Source organism: Odontesthes bonariensis, chromosome 15 (genome assembly GCF_027942865.1).
Source record: "Odontesthes bonariensis isolate fOdoBon6 chromosome 15, fOdoBon6.hap1, whole genome shotgun sequence".
Taxonomy (NCBI): domain Eukaryota; kingdom Metazoa; phylum Chordata; class Actinopteri; order Atheriniformes; family Atherinopsidae; genus Odontesthes; species Odontesthes bonariensis.
This window is the reverse complement of record NC_134520.1, coordinates 11,144,895-11,164,938: the sequence shown is the minus strand read 5'-3', so window position 1 is coordinate 11,164,938 and position 20,044 is coordinate 11,144,895. Positions and strand designations below refer to the sequence as shown.

Genomic DNA, 20,044 nt, shown 5'->3' with positions numbered 1-20,044 from the left:
ACCGGTTTTGGTGAAATTGTAATACCAGACCTTTTCCTTTTCCCCCACTCGTGAGGCTTTTTGGTCATAGTAGGCTTTTCTTCCCTCAACCGATTTTTCCAGGCGTTTCTGAGCGAATGCAAAGGTTGCCTGTAGGTGTCTGCTCAGGTCTCTCATGTACTGGTGAGTGATGCATGCTGTTGCTACACTGGCTTCACCTGGTTGGTAGAGCAGATGCAGTGGCATTGTCATCTGTCTGCCTGTCATCATTTCAAATGGGGAGATTCCCGTTGCTTCATGTGGTGTTGCTCTGATGGTCGTTAAGACCAAAGGCAATTTTGCATCCCAATCTCGTTGGTTGGATCCGACGTATTTCTTAAGTATGTTCACAACGGTTCGGTTGGCTCGCTCAACTTGACCTGAGGCTCGCGGGTGATAGCTGATGTGAAAGTTTGCTTTCACACCCAGAGCTTGCCATAACTGTTGCATGACTTCTGCCGTGAAGTGTGTTCCTATGTGTGAGTTGATGCGACTTGGAAGGCTGAACCTTGAGAACACATGGTTCATGAGCAAGTAGGCGGTAGTTTCAGCTGTGTAGTTTGCAGCTGGTAGGCATTCCACCCATTTTATATATGTATATATATATATATATATATATATATATGTATATATGTATACATGTCAGTGACACTATTGTAACCACTGACAGATACTTCTCCTACAATACAATGTGCGAGTGGGAAACATGGATTTTATGTTGATCCCCGCCACCCCTACATAAACATTTTTGCAGACCAGTCCTCCCCACATGGTAACTGCAATCCCCTGCAGTTGCAGCCTCCTTCCACAACAAAGAGTCTGAGGTGTGAACCCAGCATCCAAATTCTTTAATAGCATCTGTGCAAAACCAGCCCAATACACAAAGACCCCTGACCACTTATGTGCCAGGAGGTGAATGTTTGGAGTGCCTGTGAATTGGCAGGCACTGGCATTGCTAGATGTAATTACATGGTTACTAATGTCGAAATTGTCAATGTGCCAAAATATTACTTATAGCACTAAAACTAGTTGAAAATCATAACTCATCAACCACATATATGCGGTATAGAGATGGAATATGTATAGAGGAGGCTGTTATTTTGTCTCATAGTCCTCCCCTCTTCTCCAATACACGTACACACACACACACACAGACTATCGCAGTATTAGCTTAGTCGAAAATAGTTTTTATTATTATTGATTTAATCATTGTGCCAGATCTAATAAATTCTATTGTACTATTTTAAAGGTGAAGTAGTTGGTGGTCATTGTGTATGTTCACTGTGATAACTGCTGCTTGCTAAGAACATTGCACGGATTCTAATCCAATTTCTGCTTGATCCTCTCTGCTTGGTTGTGTAAAACACATTAAGAAAACAACATATTGCAACTGATTTTTGAAAAAGCTCACATCCAAGCCATTGACCTCATCAAGTTAAGGTATTGCCAGAAGCGTTTAATGCCATAAATGGTCCATTCATTTAGATCTGTTCTTGAGGCATTTCCTTCTAGGACAACCACAGCATTAGCAACCAGTAGAGGTCCAAAAACGTTCTATACCACATTTGATTCAGTTTCCAGTGTTTACCATCCTGAATTGGAATGTTTGTTTGAACAATGGCAAATACCGCTGAGCTTGTGTTTGGTCAATATGACCACTTTCTTCTGTAGGTGCTGAAAAGCTTTTCCCAGACATGGGACATATTACCAGTTTAATCAATCTGTTGCCAGCATGCTGTCATTCAGACATAAGTCATTTTTAAATGATGTTTCTCCACTCTGACAGACCAACAACAGTGACAGAGAGCCAAGTCTCTGCACAGTATTTTCCATTAGCATGAATCTAGACAATGAATAGTGTGAGATAATATATATTAGTTCAGAATTTCTTACTATAAGTACGCTATGTTTGCCTAAACATGTTGGCGGGGGATGGGAGTCAAAAATTCCACTATTCTACATGTTTAAGCTTTCTGAACAGGTGTTGTGATAAAGAACTCTTATTGGCTTTTTGCTATCCAAGGTTGATCTGGGTTTACTATTTCCAGTTCCAGTATCTGTGCCATTTACTGTATATGGCTGAGAAGAGAGGTTTCACCTTTGCCCATAAATGAAAGTGTATGTCATAAAGCTGCTTTTGTGTGATTTTGTTCAATGGAGTTCCTGAAGGTCTCAGGAACACTGTAAAGAATTTCACTGTGACATAACAGAGGAAAAACCGTCAGCGGAGACCCACATGTTACCATTTACTTTTCTTCTTTTTTTTTTTTATATAAATGATCATAAATTAGCAAACTTTAATGAGTCATTTAAACACCACAATGTTGTGTTATATTGAGAAATCTAAAGCATTGATTTTTAATTCCATATATTTACTATTTTTCTTAATGCAGTAACATTACTATTCATCACTTCATGGCTTTGAAGCAGTGTGATTGTAAAGTCTCCAATTTAAAGGTATGGATATGCGTGACAACAGTTATTGTCATCAGTTCAGCAAGCCACAACATTCCTGTTGTCTGTGGGGGAGAGTGGGCGCATTTGTCAGGGAATAGTGTATTATGCTAATATATCACAGTTATCTTCTATTATTCATTAACTGATGGCAAGCACACTTGTAGGTTGCCAAACATAAGCAAAGAATCCAGGATACCAGGTTACAAAAATGACATTGTACTCGTATGCACGCCATGGGGTCCAATTTGCTACTATGCAGAATTAAAACTTTTACACAAAAGTTTAAAGAAAATGATTACATGTTTCTCACCCTTCCACATATTTCATTCTAACATGTTCAGCTTCTATGGAGAAAAGATCAACAAAAGAGGGGTCAAAGGAAAAATCTATAGACTCTAACAATTGCATGGCAGTTCAACTAAACTTTATACTGAATAAAAATGTAATGTAAGAGCCACTGAGGGGCTTATTGTGTGGAGTGGAAATGTTCTTTCTGTGCCAGCATGGGTTCTCTACATGTACTCCGGCTCCCACGGTCCAACTAATGAACTGGTGATCTAAAATGGACCCTAGGAGTGAGTGTGCATGTAATCATTACCTGGATTAGGCGGATTTAGAAAAGGGGAGGAGCTCTCAAATATCAGACTCAAGTTTGCACTTCCCGATTTGGTGAATGGATGCCAGACTTTTGGTTGCTTTGGTGACACTTTAGAACAATACTTTTGGCACGTCCTGATTAAGCGTAGATAATCCCTCTACAGGGTTAGGCTTCTTTGAACAGTGCTACCAACTCATTAATAGATGCCATTTAGACACTTCACATGCAGTTGTTCTTGTGAGCACAAGTAGCTCAAAAGTCTTAAAACTTAATTATTACAGGTTTTTTTCCCCCTCCTTGAACAAACAACCCATGGGGTTGTTTCTAGGAAGAGGATGGTCTACAAAAGCTGAGTTTAAAGTTTATGGAGCCACCAAGAAGAAATAAAAAGAAAAAATGTGTTTTGTCCTACAAACCTTCCATTTTGAATAAGAAAATCACAAAATCTTAAATTCACTTATTGGTTGTACTTTATGGCTTGTTTTGACAGTACTGAACAGATGTAAACCCTGCTGGTGATGCTTAATAGTGATAAATTCATATTATTTCACAAAGGCGCTGATTTGGTGACTGCTGTTCCAACTTTGTTGAAAAACTTTTGAGTGCTACACTAAGCACAACAACAAGTCTGCTGAATCCCTGCACAAAAATGAGGAATATAAGCAGAGATTCAGAAGTCAGTGACACAGTTAGTATAGAGCTAAAAATAGTTTGACTTAAGTGAATCCTATATGCTGTAGCAGTGGATAATACGCACACATACAGGGAGACAGTCACAAACTGGAACCCATGAGAGCAGGAAGCAGTGACAGAAAAGACTGCAACAGATAATGAGAGGCTGGAAAGAGTCTGAACATAGAACAGGCAAAGGAGGAGCGGTAAACATGAAAACAATGATTCATGGGATTAATTCAGAGAGTTCATGTGAAATAAACACAGAGACAAACACCCACTTTTATCGGAAAACAAGTGCAAAGCAGAGAAAGAAGCAACATCGTCAAGCTTAGTTCCACCCCAGCTGGATCATCATTGATTTTTGTCTCTTTTCCTCGTCAGTTTCCCCTCAGTCCATCTCTTTCTCCCTGTCTATCCAGGTGGTGAACGTAATTGGAATCCCTCACTGTAAAACTGTGGGTTTAAAAGTCTGCCAGAGCGAGGTTGGACATCCAGTCAAGCTTGTGAAATAAGATGAAAAAGGGGATTAAAGTTGCTGAGTAATATCTGCCAGTGAACATTTGTACATCAACTCACTGTCTGGCAATAGATGTCTGGATTGATGCTCATAGTTTTTATTTATGCAAACTGATCATTTAAATGTATCTAGAGTACAACCACAGATGCCATCAAGTGTGGCGTATAATCTGAAAGCAGTATGAATACAAAACTCCCAAAGGTGGTTAATGTTGTTATAATTCAGCATCAGGAAACAACAGTACAAAGGATGAATCCAACAGCTGCTAGAACAACTACATTGTAAAAATAATTTGGCTGAACATATATCTGAGAATGGATAAAACCAACGTGTTTAAAATTAAAGTTAATTAAAGTTAAGCTACGTTTGTGCAGACAACAGAATAAGGAAAACATAACAAGTGTACATTTTCTAAGCCTTGTTTTTGAAACTGCAACATGCTGCATTGTGGACCATACATCCAGTACGTCAATTCTTTGAAGAGAACAAATTGAATGTGTGGCAAACAAACATAGGACAACATAAAAGAACAATACGTGTTGAAACTAAATCCGAGCTGGGCCGAGTTTTAAGAATGGTTTGCACTGTTCCTTGGCTGCACAGAGCCACGGGATGATCACTGAAAACCGGCCTGTTAACACAAAACATGGGGTATGCTAAATGTCTTGTGTTAAATCCTCTGAGAAGCTAAACAAAACAGTATATTCTGCAGGGTATCCTTTAAAACCATGCAACTTTGGGTTATTCCTTATATCCCGATTTACAATCACTGGCCACTCTTTTACATGCATTTGTACAATTACATTCAACAGCTCAAACATACGGGTCTCAGTAAACTTCACTCACATTTGATAACTTTGGTAAAAGGTGAAGATGTACTGGTCTGTTAGTAAAGTTTTTGTGATCATGATAGAACATGATTGAATGAACAGACCATGACAAACACGAGCTGTATGCTTGTCTCCACATATGCTTACTAGGGCTGAGCGAGTTAACTCGTTATTATCGCGTTAACTCATCGGTTTTTTAACACCGATAAATATTTTATCGCGCATTAGCGCAGGTTTTATTATTTATTTTATTATTGTAGAAGTCTGATGCTCACAGGCTTTTATTTTGTAAAAGTCTGTTGCTTTCTGCTGCAGAACAGGAAAAGAAAGTAATCGGCGGATCCACCAAACATGGAGAAGGGTACGGAACTTTTACTCGGCCATTTTCATTTTAAAGTTCTTCCAGACGGCGGAGTCGACAGAACCAAAGTCCTCTGTAAACACTGCCAAGTTGAATTGTCTTCTAACCGTAGTAGTTCCAGTCTAAAATATCACTTAAAGGCAAAACACACAACTGATAGCAGCAAGTCATTCAAGGAAACAGACAGTGGAGCGAGGCTTCTACATAAAAACTACAGAAAGATGCTGATGTTAAAAGTGTGTTTGCACAACATATGTTATGGCACTTTCATTCATATGGCAGCACATTTAAAATAAAACTAAATGCTAAAAGCTATACAATACTTTTGAATTTTGCGTACAAATGCGATTAATCGTGATTAATCAGGGAAATCATGTGATTAATTAGATTAGACATTTGAATCGTTGCCCAGCCCTAACGCTTACCTTAACCAAAGTTTTCCATGACCTTTTCCACTCTATGGCTGTCTAACATTGTACTGTAGAAACTAAGAATTATACTGACTGCTCATTGAAGTTTTGCATAATCATGCAAAATCTAAGCTCTTGTCAAATGACAGAGTGATAATAGTAGATAATAGGGCTTTGAAGTAATCACAGTGGTAATCACTGTATCTATCATTACAGTGATTGCCAGGTAAAGTCTAAAAATACTGTGAACATAATTAATCTTCCAGCAGTTGGCACTGATTGGCTAACACTGACATTGCTTGGTGTTTCAGCAAAGCTGAGGAAAGTACAACTTTCTTGCTTAACAGCCTTTTCTGTCCAAGGTTCTGTGTTTGCTGTGGTCCCATTCAACTAAAGAAGTAGGCTGCTTTGGCATTAACCATATCAGGCACTGCTGTTGGTAATAAGGCCTGAAGATATTGTCATGGAGCCCACTCCATTTTTGTCATCTCTCTGCTTGTTACCAGTTAATTTTAGAATTTAAAATAAAATCTAGGTGATAACTTTTTGGGCTCTTCCTGGTCAGGCCCCTCAATACATTTCTGAATTGTTAAAGCCATACTCTTTAACTAAAACTTTCAGGTTATGTAATCAGAAACTGCTAGCTGTTCCTGACTTACTTATTAGTTCCTGTCTCTGCAGTAAACATGCAGCTAAAGAGGACGCACGTTTTAAACTATATTCCTGTAAGCTTTCATAAGAAAATATCATGGTGCTCTTTGCTTTTTTTCCCCATGAAAGGTAGAATACAAACATGATCCCGAAGGTTTCTCAAAATTTGGAGTTGGATGTCTCATTTTGACTTCAAAATAAGCAAAATAGTTCAAAGGTTTTGTATGTGTTTTTGAAAGGAAACATCCAGGTCTTGTTGCTCTGGTAACAAGTGCAGTTCCTTTAATTTTTGTTTAAATTTGACATGTTCTGTTAAATGTAGCAATAACTGTTACAGCCCAGCTTATTAAAAGGGATTTATTGAAATATTCCTCATCTAATCTTCGACCCTACTCGCAGGTCTGTTTAGTTATTGACCCCTGAGGATCTTTCTATCTTTAGCACATTGGGTACAAGGGCCTGCTTACATACACTGAACTGCATGCAAGTCCCTGACACACTTCATCTCTGTGGCTGTTATTTGATTATACCCTGGGACACCGTGGCCCTCATTTATCAAACTTGCGTAAGACGAAAAACGTGCGTAGGTCGTGTGTACGTTCTTTTCTGCGCAAAGGTTGGCATTTATCAAATCCATCGTGAGCGCAGGAAAGATGAAATCGCCACGACAGGTCTGAGGCCGTGTACGCACTTTTCCATTTTGACCTGCGGTGACTGCAACACAGCAGCGTCACTAGTGCGTGCTCAGGAGTCGCAACAAATCACTTGGTTAAAATTACAGACTTATCACTTTAAAGAAGGCCCATGTTTTATTTGACTTCAACATAAATATAAACATAAACGCAAATTAAATAAATTAAACAAGTACAACTCCGTAATTGGAAGAGTGATGGCTCATTATTCAACCGTGCACCCTCACACCGAACAGGAGAAGCGCTTTAACACTGCGCATTCGCGCACGCGTGCCACTGTGGAGAGGTGTATAGGGCTCCTAAAGCTGGATCTGTCTCTCGGCTGCGGGGGGAACCCTATCCGCCCGAAAAGGTATGCAATATTATTATTGCATGCGGGGATCTCCATAACATTGCCCAAAAAAGGGAGTGCCATTTCCAGATGTACATCCAGAGGACCCCGTACCCAGAGATCCCTTCCACCAGCCTGCACAGCCAAGAGCGCTCAGGAGGAGAGAGGAACTTATTCAGCGATTCTGACTTTCGGTAAGCATTTATTTCAGCATTTATTCTGTGACTTCAGTGTTTCATTTATGTCTTTCAATGTACTGTCGATAGATTGCATGGTGTGTGTTAAAGCCATCATCCACTTCACGATCTCTGTTTGTCTTTCTAGGACCTCTGTGGTTAACACGGCTGGCCGGTGTGACGCTGCAGACCGGGGGGCAGAGGCAGAGGCAGAGGCTTCGGATGTTGACGGGGCCGCATATTCGTTGCGCGGGTCAGGTTGCCCGGATGCCACTTCGGATTCATCTGTGAATGAAAAATATTAGTTTGATTAGGAACCTCATTTGTGTTGAAAATTAAAGCAACTGTTTTATTGAAACGTCTTGGGTGTGCAGTCATTCTTACCATTCTCGAGCTCTAGCATGGGCGCATCAGTGTCAAGTTTCCCTGGCACGCCTGATGAGGACGTAGCTCCGATCAGGCCAGCCACCCTCTCCTCCAAGGCACTCAAATCCAAACCTGGATTCCCCCCCCCCGTTTGTGACATGCTGCGTCGGAGAGCTGCGACCTTCTTTTTTTGGCCAATTTCATATCGGACCACTTCTTCCTGATCTTACTGGAGAAAAAGTAAAACATCGTTCAATTTTAGATTTTATTTAATCTGGAGTTTATCACATTTTATTGACCATCACAGTAGGGGAAAATACATACCTCGTCCGGTCTGCGATTTACATCGCCAACGCTGTTGACAGCCGTCCCAGCTGTCAACGCTGTTGACAGCCCTCCCAGCTGTCAACGCTGTTGGCAGCCGTCCCAGCTGTCAACAGCGTTGACAGCGTTTCTTTGCCGCCTTTCGTCTTTCCATGTCGCAAATTCTAGAGGTGCGGCCTTTTGTAGAAGGCGTGGTTAGGATCATTACGATGGATTTCAGCCACCGGATTTATCAACAGCCGCTCGGTTTTACGATGGGATTGGTGTGGTACGCATGTTCTGTAAATCTCACTTGAGCCTCTGCGTACGACGAGTTCTCAGCTCATATCTACGATGCTTTCTACGACGGCTTGATAAATGAGGGCCCATATGTGTGAGAGATAATCTGAGAAAGAGAGAGGAAAAGTTAAGAAAAAGATTCATTTGAATTTACCAGCAAGAGAGCAAAAGATGGAGAGACTGGGAGTGAGAGGTAGGAGGGCATAGGTAAAGAATAGTTGTGAGATTGGGCCTCATTCAAGAACATTTTCGTATTTCTAAATTTCTCTTAGTTTTTTTGTATGAATGTCTCGTACGAACACGCCACGTCAGATTCAACAAACGCTCTTAACTTCGTATGTAAACAACCTGCGTAAATGATGAATGCCAGTGCGTATTTTGCTAGTGCGTATTTAAGTGCACGTGCACGAGGATAGTAGATTTGCATACTCCACGCCCATGAGAATGGCATCAAGGCGCGAAAAGAACAACTTTACGGGCTCTGAGATTGAAGTTCTGCTTTGAGAGATCCAAAAAGGAAAATCTGTCTTTTTTATCAGTGTCAGCAGTGGAATTACGGGACCTGCTAAAGCCAAGAAATGGGAAGCAATTACGAGTGCTGTTAATACCATGTCACCTGTAGTTCATAATGTCACCGAAATAAAGAAGAAATGGTTTGATATGAAAATGGCTTCAATTAAAACGTCTCGCCATGACCAGGCGCTCGATGACTGCAACTAAAGCCGTGCTATCAGTTGTTGCCTCATCATGATGGCTCTTTGATGGGGCGGTCCATGAGGGGGGTCTTCTGGCACCACACCTTCTGGTCTGCCTGGGCTGGTTCAGGTTGTGGGAGACCCTCGTTCATGGCAATATTGTGAAAAATGCAGCATGCCTTCTCTAGGCTATAGAGCAGTTTGCCCCCCGCTGTATGGAGACACACCCACCTGGCCTTCAGCTCAGTGCGCTCCACAACGGCACAGGTGCTTTGATGCATATACGTGTGCAGTCTATTGCTCCGATTATGTTTGGCAGTCCAGCCATGGCATGAAAGTCCCTCTTAATTTGTACTTGTTGGACAGCGGTGTATGGGAATTTGATGTACCATGGGTGATAAACTGATGAGAGCTTTGATGACTAAGAGAGCGCATGACTCCAATCTCCCTCCACGGTTCAAGGTTCCCTCCAGTGGCCAAAAATCCAAGGGTGGTGATGACCTGGACGTGTGGTGAAATTGGGTTTGATCGGCGTGTTCTCTGGAGTTGTGGCTCCAGCAAGCTGCATATTTGCAACAGCACAGTCCTTGGCAATCTAAATCACAATGTAAGCCATTCGTCTGTATCCGCAAGTATATCTACACGGTCTCTGATCACACGCTCTCTTCCAAGAGCCTGACGCGCTAAAGCATCCAAAAGTAGCAAGTCAGCCGCTGGTTACACTTCCCATTGACCTTGTTGTATACAGAGTCAGATTAACCTTCAATTAGTGCATAATTTAAGTCAAACAGAATAATGTCAGCATCATTATGGGGTATAATGTATATATTTATTTATGTTTGCTTCAAAGTAATTAAATATACAATCCATTAGTCAAGCTAACTTGATTGGAATAACAGCGGACTATTTTACGAAACTCCTACGACAGGTCTGGATCACTCGTAAATTCTGTTCGTACCTGAAAGAAAACGTAAAATACGAACAAATTGGTGAATGCGCAAATTCTCTTAAATCCCTCGTACGCACGATTTAAGAACACATCTGTGCGTACGAACGGTTCTTGCATGAGGCCCAATGTGTTGATCAATAGTGTGTTTAGCCTTTGTTGGGGTTTCCAAACTAAGCACACACTTGGTTTCCCTGCACCTTTCTTTTTTTAATCCACATTTTAGCCTCTCAATCTTTCCTTCTTTCTCAACCGTCCACAACTTCGTTTAGGTAAAGAAAGAGGCAGTTGCATACTGGATGTGATCTATCAACACTGGAGCACCACAAGGTTGCGTTATTTCACCAATTTTATACACACTGTACACTAATGATTGCCAGGCATCCTCCTCAGCTCACACCTTTTTTAAGTATGCAGATGACACAACACTGGTGGGCCTCTTGCACCCAGACATTATCTATTGATGGTTTTGAAAGGGAGGTTCATGGTTTTATCAAGTGGTGCACAGACAACTTCTTACAGGTGAATGTTAAAAAACCGAACCAGGGTTTGCATCCCCACCCCGCTGTGACTGGTGTGCAGTTGGTGAGAGTGAGTTGTATGGCTTTGTTTTTGCTGGTATTTTTAGTGATTATGTTTAGGTGAATTTGTCTGCGTATCTGCTAGTGTGCCTTGTCCTGCCTCCACCTCTGGCACCTTCTATACTTTCATTACCCCCTACCCAAACCAGGGTTTGAATCCCATTCCCGCTTATCTTACCTCTTTTCTTTCTCCCCCTACCCGAACCAGGGTTTGCATCCCCACCCCGCTGTGACTGGTGTGCAGTTGGTGAGAGGCTGAGGTAGCTTGTGGCTGTAAAAAGATGGTTGTTGTGGTGTGAGGAGCAGATCTATATAGGGAGTATAGGGAATTACTTACTGAGTCTGGTCCTTTATTTATTTATTTTTTCGTTAGCACAAGTTTCTTGTGTTTACCTTGAATAGGGATGGCTCAGGTAATCCTGAAACATCCCATAGTTAAGCTGCTATAGGCCCAGCCTGCTGGGGGGACTCATCTGTCACACCTTTCCTCACTTTACTCTCTTTATGTATATGTGGTATTATTGTGGTCATTAACTCGAGTTTCCCTGTTCCAACAGATATCCTTTGAATGGTGTTACAGTTACTGGGGATAATAAAGTTTACCTTGACCTTGACCTTGATCAAACCGAAGTCCATTGACTTTTTAGTTGAGATTATGTTATAAATAAAGACTGTGTCAGTAGCATTTGGATTTCATCTGTTTGTTGTACAGTTCCACAGTGTAAAATTTCCCATAGTACAGCTGTAAATTCATGCAGTATTGGAGTAGAGCAAAAGGACGCCATTCACCATCACCTCCACATGGTTCTCGATGCTCAGTCAAAATTGACATAACATTATTTGAATGAGTACATTTAAATCTTGAAATGAAATTCTGCAGGACGATGGCACAGCTCAATGTTTCCACTATGTGCCTTCATCATATACAATATGGTTAAAACAGCTCTGGGCAGTGTCATTTCGTTTGGGTTTATCTGGAACCAGGTTCTAACTATATCCCTGAAAACTGACGTCTATACTTCAGAATCATGCTTCCAGAGATGTTTGTACATTCTTTTTTCCTCAGTTAGTTAACCTCATCCCTTGGACTGTGTAAACATCCTCAAGTGAACATTAAGGAGCCAAAAATTACACAAGTAAACTTACGTGAAAGTAAAGCTAAAAAATGAATTTTAATTACAAAATAATACTGTATTTTTCAAATCAAATTTATTTGTATAGCACATTTCATGTACAAAACAATTCAAAGTGATTCACATAAAATAAAAGCATTGCAGCAGGGAGTGGAAGAAGCATTAAAATACATAAAAGAATATAAAGAGAAACAAATAAAATAATTTAAATGAATTTAAAAACAAGCAACAGTCCAGATAAATTAAAAGATATCATGCAGATTTCATGCATAGACACATGAGAAAAGAAATGTTTTGAACCTGGATTTTAAAAAATGTCTACATTTGGTGAAAGTTTAATCTCCACTGGCAGTTTGTTCCACTTGTTTGCAGCATAACAGCTAAATGCTGCTTCTCCATGTGTAGTCTGGACTCTGGACTGGACCAGCTGACCTGAGTCCTTGGATCTAAGAGCTCTGCTAGGTTTATATTCTCTGAACATATCACAGATGTATTCTGGGCCTAAACCGTTCTGGGATTTGTAAACCATCAGCAGGCTTTTAAATTCTATTCTGTGACAGACTGGAAGCCAGAGTAAAGATTTTAAAATTGGTGTGATGTGTTCAGATGTCTTAGTCCGGGTTAAAACTCTAGCAGCAGCGTTCTGGATGAGCTGCAGATGTTTAATGCTCTTTTTGGGAAGTCCAGTTAAAAGAGCGTTACAGTAACCGAGTCTACTGGAGATGAATGCATGGATGAGTTTCTCCTGGTCTTTTTGGGAGAGGAAACCTTTAATTCTGTTGATGTTTTTGAGATGGTAAAAAGCTGCCTTGGTGACAGCTTTGATGTGGCTGCTGTAAGTCAGATCTGAGTCTATCAACACTCCGAGGTTACCAACTTGGTCAGTGATTGTAAGGTCCCGAGTCTCAAGATATTTACCAACGCTGACCTTCTTCTCTTTGCTACCAAACAGAATGATCTCAGTTTTGTCTTCATTTAATTGTAGAAAATTCTCTCTCATCCAGGTGTTTACTTCCTCCAGACACTGATACAGTACGTCTGCTGGACTGCAGTCGTCCGGTGACAGAGACACATAAGGCAAGGCAAGGCATCTTTATTTATATAGCGCATTTCATACCACAGGCAACTCAATGTGCTTTACATAAAGACAAGGCATTTAAAAGAACAGCATAAAGCAGCAATTTAAAGAGAAAAAAAATAGAATAAAAATTAAAAACACGGTTAAAGCAATCAAAGAAGAGGGGGAAAAGAAAGATATAAACTCAACCATAAACACACCAAAAGAAAAATGTTTTTAACCTGGATTTAAAAGTGCTTACAGTTGGGGCTGATTTCAGTTCTGCTGGTAGTTTGTTCCAGTCGTGTGCAGCATAACAGCTAAAAGCTGCTTCACCGTGTCTAGTTTGAACTCTGTGCTCTACTATCTGACCTGAGTCAGCAGATCTCAGAGCTCTGCTGGGTTTATACTCTACCAGCATGTAATTCATGTATTCTGGACCTAAACCATTCTGTGATTTGTAGACGAGTAGCAGATCTTAAAAATCTATTCTGTATCTGACCGGGAGCCAATGTAAAGACTTGAGAGCTGGGGTGATGTGATCTGATCTCTTTGTTCTGGTTAAAACTCGGGCTGCAGCGTTCTGAATGAGCTGCAGCTGTTTGAGACTCTTTTGGGGGAGTCCAGTCAGAAGACCGTTACAGTTGTCAAGTCTGCTGGAGATGAAAGCATGAATCAGCTTCTTCTGATCTGTTTGGGACATGAAACCCTTAATTCTGGATATGTTCTTAAGTTGATAAAAGGCTGATTTGGTGACTGATTTGATATGATAGTTGAAGGTCAGGTCTGAGTCTATCAGCACGCCGAGGTTCCGGACTTGGTCTTTAGTTTCTAGAGACAGTGACTCAAGATGTCACATAAAGTTGTGTATCGTCTGCATAACTGTGATAATTGATGTTAAAGTTCTGCAATATCTGACCCAAAGGGAGCATATACAAGTTAAACAGAAGAGGTCCAAGAATTGACCCCTGGGGGATTCCACAAGTCATGGCCACTCGCTCAGATTCATAGCTGCCAATTGTAACAAAATAACTCTGGCCTTCTAAGTAGGACCTGAACCAGTTAAGGACCGCTCCAGAAAGTCCAAACCAGTTTTCCAGCCTGTGCAACAGGATCCTGTGATCAACAGTATCACGACAAAGGAATTTTAAATTTGTTTGTGCCCCAGCAGCTGGAATATTACTGTTTTTTTTACATATCTATGGCCACAACAGTTGAAGTCTTGTGTTTTTTTTTTTGTTGTTGTTGTTTTTTCATCAGATTTATTATATGTACACACGAAATTTGTCCTCCGCTTTTAACCCATCCAGGTTGGCACCTGTTTGACACACACATGCACATGCACAGGGTCACACAATCAGAGATGCCAACCTGGAGCGGTGGGCAGCCATGAAGCAGCCAGAAGGCGCCCGGGGAGCATGGGGGTACGGTGCCTTGCTCAAGGGCACCTCAGCCGTGACAAGGAGGTGGACTGACACCCCTCCAGCTATCAGTTCCACCAATCTTTTTTTTTTTTCTTTTTTTTTTTTTCATAGAAGCGTATGTTTTTGTTTTTTTTTTACTTCTCTCGCTTTCCTAACATATCTTCATCAAATGTTATTCAGAGTGGACAGCTATGCAGAAAAGGCATTACAAACTAAGAAAGGGATAAGTTATTTGTACCCTGTTGCTGTGAATTCTTTGAGCAGTTACTAGCAGTTACTAACATTGTAGAGATTTCATACTAGGGAGCAGGCATCCACAGTCAGAACGATGCAGAAGTTCTCACATGCAGCCACCTCAGATAATTTCCTGCAGAAAACTCAAGGATGCAGAATGAAACCAGCTCAAGATTCCCTTATCAACCATACATTCTGTGGGAAGCAACTTGGACTCACAATGATGATTGTGCTTTGTACGAGACTCTTTGTGTCGCTGGAAAAACAAATAAAAATCATGCTCAATGCTTAGTCATCATGAATGTGTTCAATTTGCCATAGAAATTGTTTGAATGAGTATATTTTGAAAATGTTGAAAAGTCACAAATATAATAATAACAGTGTCCAAACAAACAAACCATGCATATAAACTTTTAAATAGCTATAAAAACTAACTCTTGATGATGTAAAGGTAATTCCATTATAGTCACAGCATAAAGCAGGTCTTTATTTTCATCTCTTGAGCAGTGAATGCTGTGTAGAACATTCAGACACGGGTTATCCTTGAACCAGCCTCATTCTTTAACCTTACCTAAACATGCTCCCCACAGAGAGGGATAGAGCAAATAATTACCATTAATTATCGTTGTTTATTGGGATTATATTAATCTTTTCCGTGTGCTAAGAAATTAGCTGCTTATACTCTTAAGAGGTTACTGGATGTCCTGATGGTTAAATGAAGAAGGTTTGCGACTTGCTTAACATTTGAACTGTCTTAGTAGGTGTACCCCCAAAGTGCAGACCCTGGTAGACTTTTTGGTTGCTGTTTACATGCCTCCCTTTGCTAAAACATCAGCAGCCTGTCACTTCTGCTTCCACAAAACTCCACATTGTGCAGCTTGGACTTTCTTGTATTATCTCTCATCATCTTTTGTCATTTCCAAATATCCATAACATTGGAGTTACAAAGTAATTTACATGCATGGAAAGTATAAAGCTTTACAAATTTAGATTCTTTATTTAAATGCTGTACTAATTTCCAAACATGCAGTGAGCAGTGGATTTCTCTTTCCTTTCTAACACATTTGCTCGCGAAATTTGAATTTAAAGGCAGCACCTATTTCTGAGGCCCTGCTTCACACAATTTGATGCAGGTTCACCAAGAGATGCCCTATATACCCATGCTCCACTGGTTCAGACTGCTGAAAGGCTTTAGGCATGTTAGCTGATGACCTAATGCTGGTAAACTTCCAGATACCTCAGGGACCTCTTCATCCATTTTTCACATACATACAAACTGACATGTCCATGGGGTTTTCGCCATGTTTTTAGTTCTTAGTTTTGTGTTTTATCATGTTTTAGTTTATCTCATGTCGTGGTGTTTAGTTCCTGTTTAGTCCTTAGTTTTCGGTCATGTCTTTAGTTTTCAAGTTCATGGTTAGTTCTTAGTCTTGCCATGTTTTAGTATTCTCCCATACCTTAGTTTCTAGTCCAGGTCCGGTATTTAGTTCTGCCATTGTTTTCCCCATAGCCCCTGTTTGCTCTCCCATTACATTCATTCAAGCCACCTGTGGTTTCTCATCAGCTGCACTCATTCACCAATCACCCATTCAGTATTTAGTTTCCAGGTTTCCCCATGCACTTTGTCAGATCCTTTCACTGTCTACTCCGTCACCCATGGTCCTTGTCACAGTAAGTCAAGCAAATGTCATGTCAAGCTAAGTCTTTCGGGTTTTTTTTTTGGTCTTTTTTTTCATAGCCGTAGTCAAGTTTTTTTTTTAGTCACAGTTTAGTTTTGTCATCCGGCTCAGCCGCGCTTTATGTTGACCTTGTTTTTTTTAAAATAATAAATCAAGTTTGCTTTTTGAAAGTCCGTGTCCTTCCTCACACGCACCTACCTGACACAAACAATAAGTAACGCATATCAATTAACCTGTTGTTCATAAACCTAATCATAAACTCTAATCATTCCTCCATGTTTCTTTTAGTACCACTAAAATAATAAGTAAATGGTTTTTTTTTCTAAACCTGAGTAGTTTTAATTATAAATCCCAACCAAATAAACTTAATGCCAAACACACTGAGGAAATTACAAGAATGTGGTCATAATGATTTCTGGCGTTGATGTTTCACAAGGAAAAATCAGTGGTGGCTTTTTTTGAGTGAAAAAAAACAACAACTAAGTTTTCATTTTAATCTAAACCAAGTCATGTTATTTAAACTACACCAGTAAGCAACACCAATTTTACAGTACTCATGTTATTTCCTGAACTTAATCATGAAAAAAAAAAAGGATATATGTATAAGATGTCTTGTCTTGGGCTGCGGCTACACGAAAACGTTTTTCACTGTAAACGATACTTTTTCTTATCGTTTCGCTGTCGCGGCCACACGGAGCCGGCGTTCCCACTACCCCAAAACAATAGTTTTCGAGAACGGGTTCCAGAGTGGGAAAGTTTGAAAACGGCCTCGTTTCGTTTCCATTGTTACAGCTAAAACGTTTTTGCGTCAGTCACACGTTGACGCTGTGAGCCAATTTTAACACTTCTCTATTGTCTCACAGCGTGGCGTGACACAGTGGCGTATGTACTGCATCGTTTCATCGTTTTCGTCTGGACCAGCAGCGCGTTTCCGTGTGGTCGCAAGAATTTTCGTACCCGTTTTCAAAAGAAACCTCGTTTCGTTTTCGTGTAGCCGTAGCCTTGATCTCACACTGGTCTCATATTTGAAAGTGACCTGTAATTATTATTTTTTTCTTCTCCAATACTTAGAGTGAATAAGTGATATTGGAGCATATGAAAGTCTTATTGTAAGTATGTGAAGGTGAAGGAGACATGACAATGTTAGTTCACAAATGCATGGAGCATCCATTGAGACAAAGCTTGACAAAAATTTTTGTAATTAATTATTAATTAATTATTTTACAAAGAGTGAGATGAATTACAAAGAAGTAATACCCAATTGGCTGTTATAATCACAACCAATTTTCTGTATACTTTTCCAAATGAGAGATCAGTTCTGAACAAGTCTGGAAATTAAAAATAGTTTTGACAAAAGCATTAGGAGCAACTGACTGAGGCTAATGGAATATCTAGAGCTACATATTTACATCTACATTTACACAAATAAAAAGGTCTGAATACTCACTGAAGCAATTGAAAGCCATCCCCATACATATACTATGGCATACATGTTGAATGTTGAGTATTCATGTACTGCACCATTTTCTATTGCCAAGAGCGGTATTGCAACAGTCATCAAGAAAAGACATGGTACATAATCCACGTATTCTTTGTAAACCGTACAATTAGGACTTTTTAAAATGTTAATAGAAGCTATCTATGATAGCTGAATTAAGGTACATGGACAGGCCACATCCAATGGAAGAACTGGATTATTCTTTTCATAAGATTTTCTCATCACACAAGATGATGAGAAAATGTTCGTTCTTTCAACAAAGTAAACAATGCTATACTTTAACAAATTTATATAGCACCTTTAGACTTAAGCTACATAATGCTTTATGACCACAAAAAATGGACTGTTGAAATATAAACAATTTTGTAGATCTTTATGCCATATCTACTCATTTCCTTCATCAGACACTTGCTCGTGTCTACCTTCCATATTGGTTTCTTACAAACATCTTGCACACAAACAGTAACATATGTACTAAATATGACCATGTACCGTGCTTGTGTCTTCGTACATTCCCTCCAACTAAATATCACCCTTCACAACATCCTCCAGCTCATGAAATTAGTTGCATGTTGGCCTGTCAGCATGTGTTAGTTCTACATGACAAGACAACACACACAGACAGCAGTGGTACTCGGGCGGTTTTCATGCATTCAGTCATGTATGATCCAATTACACTCTGAGCTGAGTGTGAGTGGGAACACCAAGAAGTTGAAGGACACAGAGCCAAACCGGCTCCTGGTCCTTGCATAAGACAACACACTGCCAAATATTCACTGAGATACAGACTTAAACAAGCATACAACATACTTTGACATGTATAGGAATACATGCTGCTTATAATCATAGTGACTTATACACAATTGCTGAATCAAAGATTTAATTCAGACATGCATGTGAACAAGGTGAAGACTGAGAAATGCCTGCTATGGATAGGAAAATGTCTTGCAAACCTAGGGATGCGAACTGCATGGAGACAACGGTCCAGAGTTATCCTGTACAAATGACAAACTTTCTATAACTCATTAATTGGCCACAGTGCTACGCTTTCAACTTCAATTGACCATCTATCTTTCTCATTTAATTTGTAGCTGTAGTACTTTGAAAAAGGTCCCAGGACCCCATTCTAAAAGTTTAAGTGTTAGGTTAGGGCTGTGTGGAATGGGTGGGCCCTTTCTTTTGGGTTAATGTAGATGCAGCAGGGCAAAGTAAAAAAGAACAAGCTGGATTTATAACTCTCCTCCAATCTGTACACATGGACATTATGCTGACAAGGCTTGCCTCATCATTCACCTGCATGCCAACCTAGCAACTTATCTCCCTCCAAAGAGGGTGCAATGGACAGACTGGAGAAAAAGGTTACAGGCAGAGAAGCGAAAGCTGATGAATGTGATACTATAGCTTGTGTTGATGTCAAAAGGTGTGTTACTGTTCTTGATGAAAGAGTTCCTCATAGGCTACATCTGTAGCCTATGAGGAACTCTTAAGGGCGGATTATAGTTCCGCGTCTATCGTCTTGACGTGTTGCTTTGCTCTGGTCACGAACCACTTTTCATGTTATGGTTCTGCAACCTCGGTCTGGAATTTCTCGGGACGCACAGCAGTTTCCCCTCACGAGAATTTCGGTGGGCGGTGACGAGAACTTCGGCGGCGCCGGCGGAAGTGTTTATCTTTCAAAAAAAAAGTGTATGCAAGATATGGATCTGGAGTTGCTCGACATCGAAGAAGAACACCTTCTTTTATTGGAGTTGGCGAAAATGCAAAGGAGGAAGCCACACAGACAACCGGAAAGGCACACCGAGGACCAATCACAGCCGCTTTTGTCTGCGCACTTCCGTTGGTGGTCTGCGTGCGTCTGTCGCGTAGTCAGGATTTTTCAGGTGCACGACAACGCGCGCAGAGCCTCTGCGTGGGGGAGTGGTCAAGATTTTGACGCTCGCAGAGGCTCTGCGTCCGAGCGTAAGAGGCTTTGCGTCTGAAGCATAAATCAGCCTTTAGGCTACGGATAAAATTCTTTATTGTCATGTAGATACATGTAAGTACACAAAATAACTCCTCAGCATTTATCCACCTGTGTGTTGAACACACACATGCATAGGGTCACACATGTAT

The 20,044-nt window shown here is 40.4% G+C and overlaps 1 long non-coding RNA gene across 1 annotated transcript; it reads right to left on the bottom strand.

Annotated features, from left to right (window-relative positions):
• Positions 1–7,741: 7,741 nt before the first annotated feature.
• On the bottom strand, positions 7,742–8,460 carry LOC142400230 (uncharacterized). Its single transcript, XR_012772917.1, has 3 exons — positions 8,407–8,460; positions 8,101–8,311; positions 7,742–8,001 (listed from the first exon to the last, which is right to left on the bottom strand). It is a non-coding gene; the product is annotated as an uncharacterized LOC142400230 (long non-coding RNA).
• Between the last annotated feature and the right edge of the window lie 11,584 nt (positions 8,461–20,044).